General features: G+C 40.4%; 1 long non-coding RNA gene across 2 annotated transcripts in view; it reads right to left on the reverse strand.

Moving 5' to 3' along the window:
• Positions 1-15,810: 15,810 nt before the first annotated feature.
• LOC132404614 (uncharacterized) overlaps positions 15,811-21,411 on the reverse strand; it is a 71,526-nt gene continuing 65,925 nt past the window's right edge. For both annotated transcript variants that reach the window (XR_009515604.1, XR_009515605.1), the window contains one exon: positions 15,811-16,657. This is a non-coding gene — a long non-coding RNA (uncharacterized LOC132404614). The remainder of the gene's footprint in view (positions 16,658-21,411) is intronic.

Raw genomic sequence — 21,411 nt, forward strand, 5'->3', positions numbered from 1 at the left:
TCCACAACCAGCACACTCTGAGAATGTGTTGGGGGCAGCCCACAAGTATTGCCATGTTTCTAGTGCCAACATAGCACATCCATGGTTTACTAACCTTTGGAACGCAGGAGGAAATCCACGTGGTAATGGGAGAACGTAGACAGCGGCAGAAATTGAATTCAGTTCACTGGCCCTGTAAAGCCTTATACTAACCATTACACAACCACGCGCCTCACATCTGCTGTGTACTTAATCCACTGGTCACACCCTCAAAGAACAACAATAGATTTCTTTTTCATCAGACCTTACTGACTCTGCTCACTCCCACTCTCCCTAGATCATAACATCCCCTCATACTTTTATCCCTTAGCTTAGATCTCTAGTCACAGAGCGGCAAAGAAGTGGTCATTTTTGCCTAAGCAACACTTCCTCAAAGCAAGTTCCAGGATTTGCTTCTGCACCAATTTTTTTAACCTAGCTAAGTAACTTGATTCCAGGCGACTAGGTATTTCCAAAATGATGCTCAGAGTAGGGAACATTTTTCTCTTCTTAATGAAATGGTTACTATTAGAATTATTTCTGATAGTTAACAGCAGGCTGCATGGCCCAAGTCTGCTCCTTCATCTTATTTTTGCAAGATTTATGATTTTACTAGTTGTACCAAATGCAGGAAGCCTTCTTATGTTTATATTAATGATACACAGGAGGAGCCCTGCAGTTAACCACAAAGCAATCATTCTGTGAGCACGCTGTGGCTTCTTTTTCGCCATGTTTTAAATACTTGCAGAGACATGAGTACAAGGTGTTTACCAGAATCATCAAATTTTGGAATTACTGCTACAGTGACCAGCAGAAACCATGCTGGCTCAGAACAACTCACAATTTACTTGCGTGTCCAAACAATTTAAAAACTGCTATAAGAATATAAATCCCCTGAGAATGGAGTATTAGTTTAGAATCTCCATACATTCACCTGAAATTCTTTGCAGTACTTGGTAGGGTTTGTATTTATCTCTGTAAGATTAATCCTTCAGCTAAAGAGGCACAGGGGAATTTTGAAAGGATATGTCAAGCATTTGGATACTAACATCCCATGGCTTACGTCTAGGGGCAAAACATCTGCTTTCTATGGATTTCTTATATGTGAGAGAATAATTTATATTAAAAAAAATTAGCATTGTTCTGAATAGGTAGATTTAAAATATTTGATATGTTTAATGTGATAATGAATATTATGCTGGTTGTGTTATGTTTTGTAACTTCCAAACATTAACCTAGCTCAAACAGAGACACAGGTGTCTAAAATGCAGGTCTAACTTTGAGTTTACATACTTTAAGTGGGGCATGCATTAATAACATGGTTGTGTGATAATGTATGCAATTCATTAGTGAATTATTTAAAGGAACAATAATGCTTAACAATACACACACACACACGCACGTGTGTGTGTGTGTATATATATATATATATATATATATATTTATATATATATATATATATACACACACACACACACACACACACACACACACACACACACACACATGATTACTCAAATATTACTGAAGTATTAAATACACAACAGTTAGCTTATATTTCCAATTAAAAGGGGTGAATGCAGCTATATGGGCATTATATTTCAGTAAACATCTAGTTAGTCCTGCATTAACCCTCCCTACCTTCATGAATGGCCTAAACACTGCAACAACATTTTTGCAATTCATGCTGATGTGCATCACTGGTTAGGTTTCCCTTGCCTGGGTGTTTCTCACCATAAGGCCTGTCTGCATTACAAATGTTCATTAGAAGCTAGCAGACTTCCAGATGAATCTTGGATTATTGCATAAACTAATACCAATAATCTTTAATTTTAACAAAACATAGCAAATAAAAGGACAGTAGAGAATGCATTCCACTTCATGTTTACTATGTAAACACATTCTGGTTCAGTATGAGTGTACATATTTAGGCTGCTGCCATTTAAGGACTTCTTAGACTGCAAAGAAGGGAGGGTCCACATTTTATTTGTGAGAGCCTGCTTATGACATTTGGCAAGCAGGAAACAAATTATAGTTATTGAAGGAGTTTTCTCAGACCAATGATCTTCTTATGAATAGGAACTGCCTTGGAAAAAAAGCAGCACAATAATGACACTCTTGTACTATTTTTTGAACTTTATCATTATATAATGTCAATTGTTGGGCAACTCCAATTGAAACACTTTCTTCAGTATTTCATTGCTCTGTCAGCTAAATAGAATACCTATGTGTTGATGTTAGTAATAGTAATCTTAATTTTTCTAGATAACAAGCTGTAATTCAAACCACTGATGATTCACTCAGTGTTAATAACTGGTTATAGATATTTATAATTATATCTAAGTATATCAATCGAGGAACATTTAATCAGTGCTTGCTTTCTACAACACCTTCTTTCAGAGTGTAAGCATGGTCATAAACCTTTGGGTGCTTCTTTCATGCTAGAAGACCTGCACCATTAGACTGGGAATATGGGATATAGTATACATTCACAGTTCAGAGACCAGAATAATTAATCCAGATTCTGGCATGGCAATTAGCCATCGTCATAGAGTTATACAGCACAGAAAAAAGGCTCTTCAGCCCAAATCATCCGTTAGTCCCTTGTTAGTCCCATTCGCCAGCACTTGACCTGTTTACCTCTAAACTTTTTCTATCCATGCACCTGTATAAATTGTCATTCTAACATTGTAACTATACAGATTCCTCTGGCAATTTGTTTCATACGCTCACCAACTTCTGATGACAAAGTTTTCCTTCAGCTCCCTTTTAGATCATTCTCATCCCAACTTAAATCTGCATTCTCTAATTTTGGACTCCAGTACCCTTGGAAAAACACTGTGCCCATCCACCTTATTCATGCCCCTCATGACTTCATATATCCCTCAGCCTCCTGCACCAATACCAGCCTATCTAGTCAGTCCTTGTATCTCAAGCTGTTCAGTCCCAGCAATAGACTTGTGAATCTTTCCTGCACCCTTTCTTTCCAGCTTAATGGCATCCTTCCAGTGGCCGTAGAACCGGAAATTAGCCACATGCTCCAAGATGATCTCAACTACAATTTCTACAATTGCAACATGATATCCACGCTCTTGTACTCAATGCCCTAATTAATGAGGGCAAGCATGACAATGACCTTCTTTGTCATCTTGTCTACCTATAGTCTTCTTCCAGAGAACCATGCACTTGTACCCCTGGGTCTCCCTGTTCTATAACACTCTCACCTGATGGGGCACACGGAGGAGGAACAGTACCTTTTCTTGCATAATGGACAATAAGGAACAGCTCTTTTCTAATCACAATCCGACAGCTTCCTGGTAACACAGTCCCGATGTCCTGAATTATTGGCCATTTCTTTCACACTACAGATGCTGCCTGGCCTGCTGAGTTTCTCCAGCAGTTTGCATTCAGCTTCATGGTCACATCACAGACAGCTTTCTTTTACTGTGCAAAATTCAAAGGGAGTAGATCTCTGACCTGTGGTCTACCCAGCAAAAAGTGCTGTTGTTTGTCATCTATACATCTTATTGACACTGTTGGGAACAACGTGTGCGGTTTTGCACTTCACATTATATGTTTAGCCACACAGAGGTGCGGCTAATAGCCGCTGTCTCACAGCACCGGAGACCCAGTGCTCTCTGTGTGGAGTTTGCACGTTCTCCCTGTGACCATATGGGTCTCTTCCAGATGCTCCACTTTAATCCCACATCCCAAAGGTGTGCGAGTGTGTAGATTACTTGGCTACTGTGAATCACCTCCAGTGTTAAGGTGGGTGATGATGTCTGAGGGGACTTTAAAAGAATGGGGGTGTGGGAGGGGGAGAATAAGGATGAAAATTGGGACTAATGTAGAATTAATGTAAAATGGGTGGTTCGTGTGCAGATTTACAATACAGATGTTATCTAGTGGTGTGGGAAAAAGAAATTATAAGATAATTGACTTTTGTATTAGCACAGTAGAGATTCAGGAATCTCTAGAGTCTGGGCTTTTCCACTATTGCTGATCAGAAAGTTAATAAGAGGTCCTGGATGATTGAACAATGTATCTAAGCCATACCTTAACTTGTTTCTCAAAGGTGCATTGCATTTGCAGCTGCACTGTTTCTTCTTCAATAAAAAGAAATAAACCTTAAAGATGAAATTGGGCAAATAAAGCCCAGTATACAAAAGACTAATGAATACACAATTATCGATTCAACCATTTATAAATCTAAACCATTTGATGGTCGTTTTAACTTTGATCGCGTTAGCCGCACAGGTACCTTGGTTATCCCTAAAGTTACCAATTCTGGTGTGTCATCTGAACAGTTCCCAGTTCCCTGTGGCTCCTGACACATGTCCTAAGCAAAATTGGCTTGCTCACACATGACCCATCGTATAACTCAGATCCACGCTTGCTCTGCGTATCATATTCTCAGCAATCAGCTACTTGGGTGCTACACGCATGTATCTACCGATCAGCATGAACCATCCAATTTCTGTCTCCTTTCTTCACCGATACTTTCACAATCTTATCATGGTTCCACTTTGACAATTCTTTGTGGCCAAGAGGGTCAGACCACACTCACAGTGTCACCCCCACCCCACTCCAACCATCTCTCTTGATCTTGTTACTTGTGCCACTTCTTTTGGCTGCTCCACTTTACCTCCATCTACCTTTCCAAGTCAGATGACACCAAGGCCAACCAAGCTTCAACGTATCAGAGATGGGGAATACCCTGGAAAGTGGGATGGTCTTGCAAATATGCATATGTACATGTATTGTAAACTAAAGGTTAGGAAGCAAAGGAGGGGAATATCTGGCATTACCAAAAAACCTGATCAATAAATGTAGGCTTAATGAGGACACTAACTAAAAGAGGGGGAAAGCCAGAAGAATTTTAAAAGACAATCCCAGAAGTAAGGGGCAAACCAACTGAGGGAGAAATGGCTATGTTGGTGTGAGGACGGGGATTAAATTAAATACCAGAGAAAAAGGAAAGGAGAATGCTGAGAGAGTGAAGTTATAGCCCAGGAGTAAAGTACAAGGATGGAAACAAAAGCATTGTCACAACAGGCTTTCAAACATTTGGACAAGAATGTTAAATGGCCCAAGACAGAAGGGACTACAGATTTAGTTAAATGAGTTGAATTTTACAGAGAGCAGAGAAGATGGACAGGAGAATATTGGTACACTTACATTTGGTGATAACACACATATGGATTTGAGTTTTGATAACATATGGGCTGAGGTTAGAAGTACACCATTTACAAAAATAGAAACTAACTATTGCTGTAAATGAGAACAGAAGAATACAACTGAAAATGGGGATTGCAAAATAAACTAACCAATAGGAATTTACATCAGTTTTACCACGTCTAATATTTTAAAATTTCATGTTTGTAGTACGATCATATCTACTGATATTTTAACCTTTACGTTTCTGTGCATCATAGACTTCATTAACAGAGAAGGCTACTTAGCTCATTGACCTTCTAGTAGCTCTTTGAATGTCTCAGCGCTCAATTTCAGTTCCATTGCCATCCCCAAGGTGTGATGAGGTTTTCATTATCACACTTTAATGTTCATCTCATTTGTTTGCAAGCATTGCAATCAAAGGTTCAGCGGTAAAGTTGCAGTTTAATGAGTCTAAATGCTGTTAAATAATCTAGTACATCATGAAAATGATATAAATCTTACCTATCTAATCCAGTAAAGATATGAGTTCAATATTAACTTCGCTGCAACATTTTGAAAAGATTGCTAGAGGCAGATTTCAGAAATGATGATAAGGAGGGTGACCTGTACATTTGCACTGGCATATTCTTTTACAGTGGATATGCAGTTGTCTACGTCCCATAAAAGAGAGTTGAATGTTCATTTGTACATATACTGTTAAATCAGGTTCTTGCAGCACACTTGAGTGCTTTATTTACATTTTGGAACTGTAATTGAGCTTCTTTTATCAGGAATTTATTAGGAATCACAGTAACATGGGTTGTTAGCTCCAAAAGACACATACGTTCGGATGCTGTTCATAGACTTCAGTTCAACATTCAACACAATCATCCCTCAGAAACTGATTGGAAAGCTGAGCCTACTGGGCCTGAACACCTCGCTCTGCAACTGGATCCTAGACTTCCTGACTGGGAGACCTCAATCAGTCCGGATCAAGAACAGCATCTCTAACACCATCACACTGAGCACAGGGGCCCCCCAGGGCTGTGTGCTCAGTCCACTGCTGTTCACTCTGCTAACCCACGACTGTGCTGCAACACACAGCTCGAACCAAATCATCAAGTTCGCTGATGACACAACCATGGTGGGTCTCATCAGCAAGAATGACGAGTCAGCTTACAGAGAGGAGGTACAGCAGCTAACAGACTGGTGCAGAGCCAACAACCTGTCTCTGAATGTGAACAAAACAAAAGAGATGGTTGTTGACTTCAGGAGGGCACGGAGAGACCACTCCCTGCTGAACATCGACGACTCCTCGGTAGAGATCATAAACAGCACCAAATTTCTTGGTTGTCACCTGACAGAGAATCTCACCTGGTCCCTCAACACCAGCTCCATAGCAAGGAAAGCCCAGCAGCATTTCTACTTTCTGTGAAGGCTGAGGAAAGTCCATCTCCCACCCCACATCCTCATCACATTCTACAGGGGTTGTATTGAGAGCATCCTGAGTAGCTGCATCGCTGTCTGGTTCAGAAATTGCACCATCTCGGATCGCAAGACCCTGCAGTGGAAAGTGAGGTCAGCTGAGAAGATCATTGGGGTCTCTCTTCACACCATTACAGACATTTACATCACACACTGCATCCGCAAAGCAAACAGCATTATGAAGGACCCCACACACCCCTCATACAAACTCTTCTCCCTGCTGCCATCTGGGAAAAGGCACCAAAGCATTCAGGCTCTCATGACCAGACTATGTAACAGTTTCTTCCCCAAGCTATCAGACTCCTCAATACCCAGAGCCCAGACTGACACCAACTTTTTGCCCTCTACTGTGCCTATTGTCCTACTTATTATTTATTGTAATGCCTGCACTGTTTTGTGTACTTTATACAGCCCTGGGTAGGTCTTTAGACTAGTGTAGTTTTTCTCTGTGTTGTTTTTACGTAGTTCAGTGTAGTTTTTGTATTGTTCCATGTAGCACCGTGGTCCTGAAAAACATTGTCTCGATTTTACTGTGTACTGTACCAGTAGTTAGGGTAAAAATGACAATAAAAAGTGATTTGACTTGACTCGAAAATGTAAATGGCTTTCCCAGTACCACTGGAGGAGGATTAAGAATAGCCCCGTGTTCTTCAGTGATGCTACCAAACTCTCCCACCTATCACAGAATTCTCGCTTCCCTACTGTTGCAATTGTCTCCCACCTGATTCCTAGCATTTCCTTCTCTAAAATTCCATCGACTGACTCCCCCCCCCCCCATGTTAACTGAGCTATTGTTTTACCTTGCAAAAAAATTGTTAGTGAGCTTCTGCTTTTAGGTTTGACAGGATCAGTATGTTACTAGCCTGGCTGTGTACTTCAGATATTTTGTCCTCTGCACCTTTCCTGCCGTCTCTGTAAATATTGACTTAAAGTTATTGGTTATAACCACTTGACTTAGATTCGATTTTTAAGTAGTTTAAACTTTAATCTTGTGATTTATAATGTATTCTGCTTTGTTCAATCATGTTGGGACGGCAACAAATTCAAAAGCAAATGTTATTCTACACACAACAGCTGAGGAAAATACAGAAATCGGGTTGCTGATGCCTGTGAATTAGGAGTGTCGGGGTTGTGCAACTTGAGATGAATTTACGATGTGACAAGGCCTGCAATATGAAGGACAAAAAAGTTCCTTTTTTATCATTAACTGATCATTATTATCTGGTTTCAAATCTGAGTTAGAATCCTGATTATAATTAAAGATAGTATTCTTTCAAATAAAACATTAATTCTTTTATTACACATGCAATGTATGCAATATAGCTGAAATATGAGACAGAGATGAATATTTCCTGATTTTAGTATACATATCCTATATACTATTGTAGATAGGACTATCTATACCGATAATAGTCTCCAGGTATCAGGAATTTCAAAACATGTTTGTAACTTCTTTGCAGACTAACAACCAACAACTGTGCTAATGTAACCTGACCAGCAACATCATGCTCACTTAACTCATTTACGTACAACTAAACTGCTTCACTGTCCCTCCTTAACAAACGTTTTGCTGTACCTTGATAACAATAATCAGTTTGTTTCTGCTAAATGATTTTCTCAGGTGCCTGGACCTTGTGTTTAACTCACTGACATTATAATTAGCACTTGACCAGAATGGTGTCAATTCACTGTTGACCTGTATTTCCTCTTCAGTAGTAGCTTCTACATCTACTGTATTTCTGTATACAGACCGTCATCATGTATTTTCCTATTATACAGTGTTTTGAGTGTGCCTCTTTCTACAGTCTGATGATCAATGTGGACGGTAACCTTCCACAAGATATTATTTTGTGTTGCAGGTTTGTACTAATGGACAAGTATCCCACTTCAATGGTGCCGTGCTTTTTCATTTTTTCTCTACTTTCTTAGGAATTGTTTTGCTTCACCTCTTCCCAATGAGCTGATAAAATGTGAATCATAATTTTGCTTTTGTTCAAACTGTTCTTTTCCTTCCGATTCATAATTGATCTGATACTTTGTTGTTGTGAATCATACAATAGGAAGAGAAGTTTTCTGATGAGAGTAAGGAGTTAGTAAAATGATGATTCATGGTTAAATTCAATCAGCTTGGAAAACAAATCTCCTTAAGATGTCCTTAAGAGCATATACAAACCACTCAAGGTGCAGGATGTGGTAGGGAGGGAATTAATGAATGCTTGAAATTATTCTTCTTCATCAATGGACAATATAAATTGATGCTCATCATTTGAGACAAGATAAGATCACAAGACATAGGAGCAGAATTAGGCCATTTGGCCCATCAGTTCTGCTCCACCATTTCATCATGATTGATCCATTTCTCTCTCAGCCCCAATCTCCTGCCTCACCCCATATCCCTTCATGCCCTGACTAATGAAGAGTTCATCAATCTCTGCCTTAACGATATCCAAGGACTTGGCCTCCACATTTTCCTGTGACAACGAATTCCACAGATCCACCACTGCCTGGCTAAAGAAATTCCACCTCAGCTCCATTCTAAGTCAACAATGCTCTGTTCTGAGGCTGTGTCCTCTGGTCTTAGACTGTCCCACCATAAATAGATCCTCTCCACATTGACTCTATCGAGGCTTTTCAACATTCAATGGGGTTCAATGAGATTCCCCTTCATTCTTCTGAATTCCAGTGAGTACAAGCCATCAAATGCTTATCATATGATAAACTTTTCAGTTCTGGTATCATTTTTGTGAACCTCTTTTGAACCCTTTCTAATATTACACATCCTTTCCTAGATATGAGGCCCAAAACTGCTCACAATGCTCCAAATGTGGTCACAGCAGTGCAGGGTAAAGCCTCAACATTATATCCTTGCTTTTATATTTTACTCCTCTCCAAATGAATGCTAACCATGCATTTGCTTTCCTCACCACTGACTCAAACTGCAAATTAACCTTTAGAGAATCCTGCAAAAGACTCCCAGTCCCTTTGCAATTCAGATTTTTGAATTTTCTCTCCATTTAGAAAATAGTCTACACTTTTATTTCTTCTACCAAAGTGCATGACCATACATTTCCCAACACTCTATTCCATCTGCTACTTTTATGCCCATTCTCCTAATCTCTCTAAGTTGTTCTGTAGCCTCTCTACTTCCTCAAAACTACCTGCCTCTCCACCTATCTTCATATCATCTGCAAAGTTGGTCATAAAGCCATCAATTCCATCATCCAAATCATTGACTTATAACATAAAAATATGTGATCCCAACACAGACACCTGTGGAACACCACTAGTCACCTGCAGCCAGCTAGAAGAGGTTCCCTTTTTCCCACTCTTCGGCTCCTGCCAATCAGCCAATATCTATCCATGCTAGTATCTTTCCTGTAATACCACTTGCTAAGCAGTTTCATGTGTGGCACTTTGTCAAAGGCCTCTTGAAGATCCAAGGATTCTCCTTTGTCTATCCTGCTTGTTATTTCTTCAAACAATTTGAACAGATTTATTATGCAAGATTTTCCCTTTAGGAAACTATGCTGACTTTAGACTACTTTATCATCCACCTCCAGGAACCCTGAAACCACATCCTTAATAATTGACTCCAATATCTGCTCAACCACGGTGGGGGGGGGGGGGGTTAGCCTAACTAGCCTATAATTTCCTTTCTTCTGTCTCTCTCCATTCTTAACGAGTGCAGTGACATTTGCAATTTTCCACTCCTCTGGAAACATGCCAAAAATCAATTGATTCATGAAAGATCATTACTACTGCCTCCACAATCTCTTCAGCCACGTCTTTCAGAACCTTAGGTCCTGATCATCTGGTCCAGGTGACTTATCGACCTTCAGACCTTTCCACTTCCCAATCTCCTAGTAATGGCAACTTCATCCAATTCTGCCCACTGACACTATTGAATATCCAGCATACTGCTTGGATCTTCTACAGTGAAGACTGATGCAAATTACTTATTCAGTTTGTCTGCCATTTACTTGTCCCCCATTACTACCTCTCCAGAATCATTTTCCAGTGGTCCAATATCTACTTTCGCCTCTCTTCTACACTCTATATAATCTGAAGACATTTTTATATCCTCTTTAATATTATTAGCTAGCTTATTTTCATATTCCATCTTTTCTTTCTGTATGACTGCTTTAGCTGCCTTTTGTAGGTTTTTAAAAAGCTTCCCAATCCTCTAACTTCCCATTAATATTTGCTCCATTATATGCCCTCTCTTTGGCTTTTACATTGGCTTTGATTTCCCTTGTCAGCCATGGTTGCATCATCCCACCTTTAGACTACTTCTTCTTCTTTAGGATGTATGTATCCTGCGTCTTCCGAGATGCTCCCAGAAACTCCAGCCATTGCTGCTCTGCCATCATCCCAGCCAGTGTTCCCTTCCAATCAATTACGGCCAGCTCCTCTCTCATGCCACTGTAATTCACTTTACTGATCACTGGCCACTAAGCCTTGGGATCCAACATCAACCTGCATATTGAAACCCCATGACAATTGCAATATTGCCCTTTAGGCATGCATCTTCCAGCTCCCAGTGTAACTTGAAGACTACATCTTTGCTACTGTTCAGAGGTCTGTATATGGCTCCCATCAGGGTCTTTTTAGCTTTGAACTTTCTTAGCTCAACCTATAACGATTCTACACCTTCTAATCCTATGTCTTCTCTCCTCCGTCAAATGATTTGATTGCATTTTTTCAACAATATCATGTACTGAAAAAAATTATTCTTAACTTCTCAACAGGATCCCAGATGACTAATCCTGATCCTTTTAGAATGAATGTCATTAAACATTAGAAAGTTATTTTTGTTCTCCTGACAAAAATTTGCATGGATTCCCTGAAATGGTCCTGCTTGACATCTCATTTTGAAACTAGTGTCCTTGATCCTTTCACTCTATACCCTTCAAAATCTATTAACTTTGACACTAAAATTTCTGAATCTTGGACCAACACATTAAGCCTCAGGCAATTTTTAATATTAATAATGCTAATAGGTTCTCGTTCTAATTCATCTCCAGTCTCTCATCTCAGACCATCAGGAATGACTTTTCCTTCTTCATAGATGTCATTATTTGTAATTACTTTCATTATGAAAAAGAGAATCTGGAATGTTAACGGAAAATAAGCAACGGCAAGTGAATAAAATGGATATCTTGCATTAGAGAAACAAGTAATGGCTGGGTCTGTACCTGGTCGAAGGAGGTGCAACATGATCAAATCATAGAAGATCATGAAGAGTTCTGACAGGGTGACAATTGGTGACATGTATGTACTCTGATAGTAAGATTTACTTTGAACTTTGAAGAATTCTGACAGGATGAATTTGGAGATGATGTTGCCACTTGTGAGACAGTCGGGGGCTAGGGGAGGACATTATTGAGATGGGGGTGAGCCATTTTTCTTCTTCAGTTATGAGGTCATGACTCTTTGGAACCTTCTTCTTTAAGGGGTATTTAAAGCCAGAAGGTTAAAGCCAGAACCACGGTCTTTGTCCATTGTTAAGACAAATAGATTGCTGATAAGCAAGGAATTAAATGTTTTTGAGGAGAATAGATGGAATTGAATCAGCCATGATCTTCCTGAATGGCAGAGCATGTTCAAGGGCCTGAGCAGGTTGTGCCTGTGCCTAATGTGTGCATTTGTATAATCAGTAGATGATGCACATTTTCTGCTGTAAAATAATCGCACATTGATCTGAACGTTTGAAAACCTGCTCGGGGATTCGCTTTCAAATTGCACCTATTTATGTTGTCTCAGTGACTGCTGCAGCTCTGACCAGTTCACTATCCCGTGCTTGCGCTTTCATTTTCAGCATTACAACCGTCATATCATGGTCTGGATGGAGCAGTAAAAATACCTGCCCATTGGATTTACGGCCTTCTAAGACAATTCTTGCCTAATAATTTCACCCTAGGCAGTCAGATGTGAACATTGGCAAGTCTAATAAATAGCCATCATAGTGCATAAAACATTGTATTTGATTAAGTACATTTATTATTTCGCCACAGTACATCTCGAGACTAAATGTACTTTTTGCCAGTGTAAATGGTTGGATTTTCTGCTGTAGATATGTATCTCTATCCCTGATAGAACAATTGGCTGCTGCATTGATATTCATTTCTATAGTGCAGTTATTAATATCAAGATCTTGATGGGGGAGATGACATCTATTGGCTCTCATTTCAGAACATCAGTAATCATTTTTCTTTCTTCATAGATGTCATCGTTTCCAGAAATAATGACTAGCTCTGCTCAGGCAGAATCAGCTTGGGTATTATGTATTCATTCTCTCTGCATTTTTTCTGGATTAACAGAGAAGTAAATGTGCAATAGCTTCTTTCTGAATAGCTCTCCAAGCAGCAGAATTCACTGGCCATGCACTTTTCAAAATAATCTTCTACTTAGGAATATTGTTAGCCATAACTATGATGATCTCACACATTCACTCATACAATCACTAAAACCCGCCAACTCATGAGACTTGGTTTTGTCCCACTTTCTGTCTGAACAATATTGCTTCTCAATGCTTCTCTGCGCTAGTTTTGTACACGGTGTTTAATTTCCCCCATTTCCATATTCCTATTGCAGGTATCATCACAGTGTTTAATTTCCCCCATTTCCATGTTCCTGTTGCAGCTATCATCACAGTGTTTAATTTCACCCATTTCCATGTTCCTATTGCAGGTATCATCACAGTGTTTAATCTCCCCCATTTCCATATTCCTATTGCAGGTATCATCACGGTGTTTAATTTACCCCGTTTGCCATGTTCCTATTGCAGGTATCATCACGGTGTTTAATTTACCCCGTTTGCCATGTTCCTATTGCAGGTATCATCACTACTATCTACCGCTGCCTACAGATTTATCAGCTTATTGTATATTCAGGAAACATCAGTGACTGAGCCACCTTCTCATCATGCCTGCGGGGTTTTGGGGCCCTACGTGTTATATTTTTTAACTCCAAAACAGAAAATTAACCGAGAGAAAAACACAGAGTGGAGAATAGCATTTCTGTTTTGTTCTTTACTTCTAGCGAGGCGAATGCACTCATGACAAACCTTTCTGCCAAGCTGCTTGTATCTGGGTGGTATGGTGCAGATGTAATATATCTTATTCCATTCATTTTCAGGAATGATTGAAACTCTTCCACAACAAACTGTGATCTATTGTCACTGGCTAGGAGTTCTGGAACACCAGTCCTTGAGAAGAGGCTTCTTAACACATCAACAGTGTGCGAGGCTGTCGTGGAGGTCATTGGGAACATTTCTGGCCAATTCCTAGCTGCATCCACTACTACCAAGAAGTTTGTGTCCATGAATGGTCCAGCAAAATCCACATGAATCATCTGCCAGGGAAGTGCAGGCCATACCCAAGGATGGAGAGGTACTGCTCTTGGCATCTTCTGGATGTGTTGGTCCAGAGCATGGCAAGCTGCTCCATCTGCTGATCCATCCCAGGCCACCAGACAAAGCTTCAAGCCAATGCTTTCATTTGACCACATTTGAATGACTGGCACATAGTTCCTCCAACACTTCTGCTCTCAGCTCTTAACTCAAAATCTCCACGTAGGGCAAGCTCCATCAAAGGAAAGTTTATCCTGGCACTGAGAGAAAAGAAGAAACTGGAATTTCTGTACACATTCCAGTCGTTTTGGCTTGCCACATAAACCTGAGACAGTGTGGGCTCTTTTCTGGTTTCCCTCTGGATCATCTCTGCCCAAATAGGGAGACTTTCGATTTGGTTAGGGAGAATACTTTTGTAACTCACTGCTTATAAACCTATGAATTTCATCTGCTTCCTGCCTTTTTATAACTCAGCTGTCTTTCTCTTCCTCTTATGAAGAAACAAACGTGCTGTGCTTTAGTTTTCGAATTGAGCGTCTCGCTGCACTTCAACAGGTAGGTAGTCATCTCATTTAATTTTAAAGTTTACTTGTTACTATTGTTATGTTTTGTAACTCTAAAACATAAAACTAATTGAAAGAAAAAGTCACAAATAGCGTGTCTACATGGTTCTTTACTTCTCGTGAGGCGCATGCACCTATAATGTGATGACATCATAACAACCGTTCACCTAACCCAGAGTGATTATGTAACAATGAAGAATGCTTAATCAAGCGATATATTTACGATTTTACTGAAATATTAAACAGGAACACTGGGGTGAGGGCTGCCCCTCAGCAGTGCTCACTGGGTGTTTCTTCAAAGCAGTGCACTTGACTTTCTAGAGCAGAATAACAGCTGTTGTTGTGACTGATAACAACAGAAGTGTATTTTAAGATGGACCTTTAGTATAAGCAGATAATCGTCCCCAGAGGACACCAGGATCTTCAAAACATGCCTGTATAATGTTCTACAGATTAACAACTACTAAAACATGTATAACTATGCTCCCTCTGTAATTCCCTTGTCCGTTGTCCCTCCCCACTACCTCCCTTCTGGCACTTATCACTTCAAATGGCCAATACCTGCCAGTTCACCTCCTGCCCACCTCCACTGTCTTTCCAGGTGAGACAACACTTCGCCTGTGAATCTCCTGGGGTCGTCGATTGTGCCCAGTACTCCTGATACAGTCCCCTCTTACGTTGGTGACACCCGTTGTAAGTGGGGGATCCACTTCGTCAAGCCCCAGCTCTCCATCCAGCCAAAGTGGAACTTCCTGATGGCCAAATATTTTAATTCCGATTCCCAACCCTGTTCCAACATGTTGGTCCGTGGCCTCCTTTTCAGCCACCATGAGGCCACCCAAAGAGTGGAGCAGCAACACTGTATGTTCTGCCTGGGTAGCTGCCAACCTGATGGCATGAACATCAACTTCCCCTTCCAGTAAAAAAATGTTTCTGCACCTCCTCTCTTTTTCTTTCCCGCATTCTGACCCCTTACCTCTTCTCACCTGCTTTTCACCTCCATCTGGGTCCCCTCCTCCTTCCCTTTCTCCTATGGTCCACTTTTCCCTCCTAATACATTCCTTCGTCACCAGCCCTTTACCTTTCCTACCCACCTGGCTTCACCTATCACGTTCTAAATGTCCTCCTCCCCCTCCCCTCACCTTTTTACTCTGTCGTCTCAATTTCCAAGCTTGAAGAAGAGTCTTGGCCTGAAATGTCGTGTTTATTTATTTCCATAGTCGTTGTCTGACCTGCTAAGTTTGTCCAGCATTTTGTGTTTGTTGCTCTTGATTTCCAGGATCTGCAGAATCTCTCATGTTCCGTAAATCATGCATTTATATCCCATGTACAATGACATAAATTGCAAACAAATATGTCACAATGCAAAAACTAAGCTATACTTTGTAAGCTTTTCATTTTCACTAACTTTCAACTAAAAATCCAGTGTACCTGCAAATTGAGCTGTGAAACATCTTTGTAAAAATATCCCCTCAAACTAAGATGTAGTCAGCATTCAAGAATGATTTGGTTGATAATGGACTGGTAACTTGGAGACAGACAGTAAGTTGTCCAATTTTTAGTGACACAAGCCAAGTCTAGTCAGTGTGAAGTCCAGTGAAAGTAAAGCAGCATCCTATGATGGGGCACTTCCTCAATTGTAAGTATTGCTGTGCACCCTTCCCAGCATCCTTTGCAGTAAAAGCCATTCATGCTGGCGTGGTTATTCTCATAGAAACAGCAAGCAGTTTTAAGAATCAAATTGATGTGCAAATTAGTGCATGGTACAGGAAATTAATACCCACACCCACCAATGTTGACATCTTTAGCACAATAGAAAGCAACAAATAATAAGAAATCATCAAGACTGTAACAGCTGCATTAAAATGATTTCAATTTTTAAATGAATCAGTTAAAACAATAACAATGCAGAATAAAGTTTAAAAGCTACTGAAAAGTACAGTGCAGGTAAATGATAAAGTGCAAGATCATAACAAAGTTGACTGTGAGGTCGAGTCCATCTTATCATACTGTCTCTCAACAGTGGGAAAGACGCTGTCCTTGAGCCTGGTGGTATATGCTCTCGGGCTTTTGCATCTTCTGCCTGATGGGAGAGGAGAGAAGAATGTTCAGGGTGGCTGGGATCTTTGATTATACTGGCTGCTTTACGAGGTAGTAAGAATTACGGACAGAGTCCATGCAAGGAGATTGGTTTTCGAGGTGTGCTGAGCTCACTTCACAAGTCTCTGCAGTTTCTTGCAGTCACAGTTCAAAATGCATTTGCTCTCGAACTATGTATCCTATATACAACCTTGAAATTCATCTTCCTATAGCAACCACACAAACAAAGAAACCCATTAAAAAAGACCAATAAAACCAGTAATGTGTGGGAAAAGAATAAATTGTGCAGACAATAGAAAGCAAACAAATAACACTAAAGTTCATCAACATGAGTTCACAGCCATAAAACCTGCTCATCACCACAGCCGGTCCAGGAGCCCATTAGTTGTTGATGTCTCAGTTCAACATAGAGGTGAGTAGGACTCATGGAGCATCAAGCTGTCCCTCATCACCAGCCCTGACACCCTGACCTTTTCAATCTGGCCGTGCTTAAATCAGCCAAATTTCGGTTTGTTCCGCACTCTCAGACCCAGGTCCTGCCACAAAGCAGTTGCTCTATGGAACTGTTGTGCTAAGAAAGCTGCTTTTACTTCTGCCTTGAATACCTCCAAACCTTCTCACATTTCTGCACTGTATCATTCTGCAATTATCTTATTATACATAACTCTGACTTAACTGCTGTCAACAAAAAAGTGCCTAGCGAGAAACTCACAAAAGTTTACATAACACAGAGACCAAATTCTAATCAATTTGGATTCATAACATGTTAAACATGGAAGGACTCATTAGTTCAAAGATATTCATGTTTTTCTTTGATGATGTCTTCTCATCAGCTGCCACTTGCTTTCATAGTTTTGGACATGATTAATACTCAGTGAAGGCTATTCCATCATGTACGATGCTCCCATATAATTTTGTTCAAGTCCGAGAAATAAATAACATTTTTAGAAAGGATACGGGGTTTCCTGAATACATTTGCTTCTTAGATATGCAAATTGTCATATTTCAAAATAGTTCAGGGAAATACCTGGAATCTGAGAATAGAAAGATTTTTTGTTAGCAAAGTTCAAAATGCTTCTGTAGTTTTTGACGCATACAAAATGTTCTCTATTTTATTAAAGTAACATTGCTTAAGGAAAATATTGCTTATTACTGTCATTGATTAATTGCTCCCAACTCTTCTCCTTTCCAACCTCCCAATATGAAAGTCCAGAATAACCGGCTGACCGGAATCAAAGCCACTTCTAGCATCTGCACCAGGGCATATTTCCTACTTCAGTCACTTCCAAACAGAGATCCTCAGCTAGACATTTGTCATGTCACGTGAGCATATCTAATTGAAGAAAAGACAACTGAGTGTACTTCAGCCTTGTCACAAAATAGGGAGAAAATTCCAGTCAAAACTTTTGGGTAAACAGTATGGAAGATTACACTTCAACATCTTTTTGAAGAGAACTTCCATCTATTTTTTATATATCTGCTTATTTTAAGTTAACTAACTGTGCAGCGATTAAAATCTGCAGTACAGGTCAGAGAAACGTAGATCGTGGGTTAAAGGGTGAAAAGTGAAAAATTTAAGGGGAACACGAAGGGAAACTTCCTCACTCAGAGGGTCCTGAGTGTGCAGAACGAGCTGCCAGTGTAAATGGTGCCATGTGAGCTTGATTTCAATGTTTAATCGATGTTTGGATAGATACATGGATGGTAGGGGTATAGAAGGCTACAAACCAAGTGAAGGTCAATGGGAATAGGCAGTGTGAATGGATCCGGGCCAAAGGGCCTGCTTCTGTGCTGTACCTTTCTATGACTATGACTCAACTTCAAGCACGTTTCCGTAAAGTTCAATTTCAATCATATTATGGAACAAGGAACATTATTGCACAGTACAGGTCCTTCAGACCATGGTGTTGTCCTGATCCTTTAGTCTACTGTAAGATCAATCTACCTCTTTCCTCCCATACAGACCTCCATTTTTGCTGTCATTCATGTGCCTAAGTGCAAAAATAAATATCAGTTCTCATTGATCTTACTGCTTTACTTCATTCCCAATGCAGCAAATTCTTGATTATTTATTTTGTGACGAGCCAATCCAAAGAAAATATCTCTAAAAATAGAAAATGTTATATACGGTAGTTCAAATGAAGGTGCAGGCTTTAATTTCCTGCAGTGAAATTCAGAGGCTGAGGCATGGCAGCCCAGTGCAAGTGGCATCATCTGAATGACTTTCATTGCCTATTGATTTCAGCAGACATCAGAAGCACTGCCAGAATTCTTGAGCATTTCAGAAGAGATTGGAAATGTCTACTCAGCGAAGCCCAACTTAATTTATTTTGAACTGTAGTAGAAATCTGGTTCTGAAGAAAATGGAACCACACTGCTTTTATATCTATTTTAATAGAGAATGAACATAAATAAAAGGACTGTTTCATGTTAAAGTATTGTACTGGTAGATATTTCATTACTGAATATGACCAAGGCATCAGCTTTGTAGCTTGAACAGAAAAATGTAATTCCCAAAATACCTGTAAAAATGGCAGAGCATCCCTTTTCTTGCCTAATTCCATTGCAATTTGCTTTCCTGGGCTGTGTCTTATCCACCTAAGATTACTGTCCATCAAGGTATCATTTCATTCCCCTATCCCTAGGCTTCTTGAACTCGAAATTATGTTTTCTGGTTGACAGATTACTTTGTGGCCTTGCCCTTCCTGATTTCTCCAAGTCTCTATGCCATTCCCTCAAACCTCCTTGTTTGCCCCATGAAACATTGCCTTCTCGTCACTTCCCCTGCTATTTAACTCCCTTTTTCTACCTGTTTCCTTCATCTCTCCAGCACCACCCCTCCCCACATTTTCAATCAATAATTCAAAATTCTTACCAAGTTTCGAGTAACGTGAAGCCTTTGCCAACTTTTACTGAGTAATATCATCATGACTTTTGTACCATCTAGACTACCCAAGGTCAAAACCAATCCGATATTGTTGTAGAAAACACAAAAGCAATGTGTGCATTATAATTAGCCAAAATCCAAAATGAGGTAAATTGTCAGAGAGTCTATTTTTCATGATGCTCACTGATTGATCACAGATAATGATGGTGCTAGCTGAGAGAGGTGGGAAGCTGTATTAGTCACAGATGGATAGCTCAAAGTGGATGTTGAACAGATTTATATTCCGATTCATTTACCCATCACATGTACATGGCAGTGAAATGCTCTGTTTGTGTTAACAACCAGCACAAGCTAACAATGTGCTTGGGGCAGCCCAGAAATGTCACCACCCATTCCAGCGCCAACATAGCATTCCCATAATGCTCAGCTGAACAACACAACAGTGGCAAAACAACTCCCACCCAACCCCCAAACTCAGTCTTCCAACCCCAGGACAGGCTGTCCCCAGCGGGTTTGGGAGTTTGCAGACGTTGGGTCTGTGGTTTCACTAGCAAACGCACAGAAACTTGCATATCCAGGGCTTCCTCTGGCCATCAGGCCTCAACTTCCAGACTTCTGATCGACTTTCAGGCTTCCATCTTCAGTATCAACTGAGGAGTCACCAATGTCAATAAATGAGGACCCCGAACTCCAGGCATAGAACTCCATCCTCACCAACAATCAACACTAGCCCTCAAACTCCAGATTTGCCAATGCTGGGACCCCAAGCTCTAGGCCGCAAATTCCAGTTCCACCGACTCACATGCCTACTGTGTTACTATCACTCATGCCTTCTGCCCACATGGAAATCCGATCTCAGAACATGACGAGGAATCACTGACCTGGGGGATGGGGGTCACCAGCCCTTGTGCTTGCTGGTCTGCAGCCCAACATCAGACCAGAGAATTAAGTTAAACAGAGAATTAAAAAGTGACAAACAACTGGAAGCTAAAGGTCACCACTGAGAACGGAATAAGATTCTTCTGCAAACTAGTCACCCAATTTCAGTTTTGTTATTCCATTGTAGGTGAGAGTGCACTGTGAGCTCCAGCTGATTTACACTAAGTCAGAAGTAGAAGTACTGGTTCACCTACAATGGATATTCGGTTCCCTTGCATTGGGAAAAAGAATGAATTCAAAGGCCAGGTGTTACCTCTCCTGTAGCTGTGAGGAAAATGCCATGAGGAGCAGAGAGGGAAGACTGAACCTGGTATTAGTAGAAAGGATGGTCTCAAATGGGGAAAGGGACAATGCATCTGCTGATCGCATCAGATTGAAGGTGGAAGAAATTCTGGAGAATGATCCCCTAAATGTGGAAGTTCTTGGAGTGGAACCTGAGGACAAGGGGAAACCTGTTATGGATGGGAGGAGAGAGAGCCAGCGAAAAAGTACAGGAAATCAAACACAGTAAGCATATGAGAAAAGTTTGTCAACCCTGGTTAAAGGGACATTGGAGATTCCCTCTCTAACTCCTTGGTTCACCTTGCCATAGCCAGTAGTACACCATCACCCTCTAACAGCAACTTTCCATGCAATTTCTAGAAATGCAACACCAACCAGAGATCCGAACAATACATCCAAGCAAAGCAGTGATCCATTTGTATTTCTTCCATCTTAGTTTGTTGCATTCTCTCTCACAAAGTGGTCCACTCTGTACAAGACAAACCAAAACTGGAATAGATGACAGTATGGCAGAACATCGACTTTCACTTTGCAAACTTATTCCTCAGTTTTCAATTGCTTATTACTTTAGTTCCACTCTCACCTCCATCTTCGGGCTTTTATACTATTCCAATGAAGCTCAGTCCAAC

This window comes from Hypanus sabinus, chromosome 14 (assembly GCF_030144855.1).
Source record: "Hypanus sabinus isolate sHypSab1 chromosome 14, sHypSab1.hap1, whole genome shotgun sequence".
Taxonomy (NCBI): Eukaryota; Metazoa; Chordata; class Chondrichthyes; order Myliobatiformes; family Dasyatidae; genus Hypanus; species Hypanus sabinus.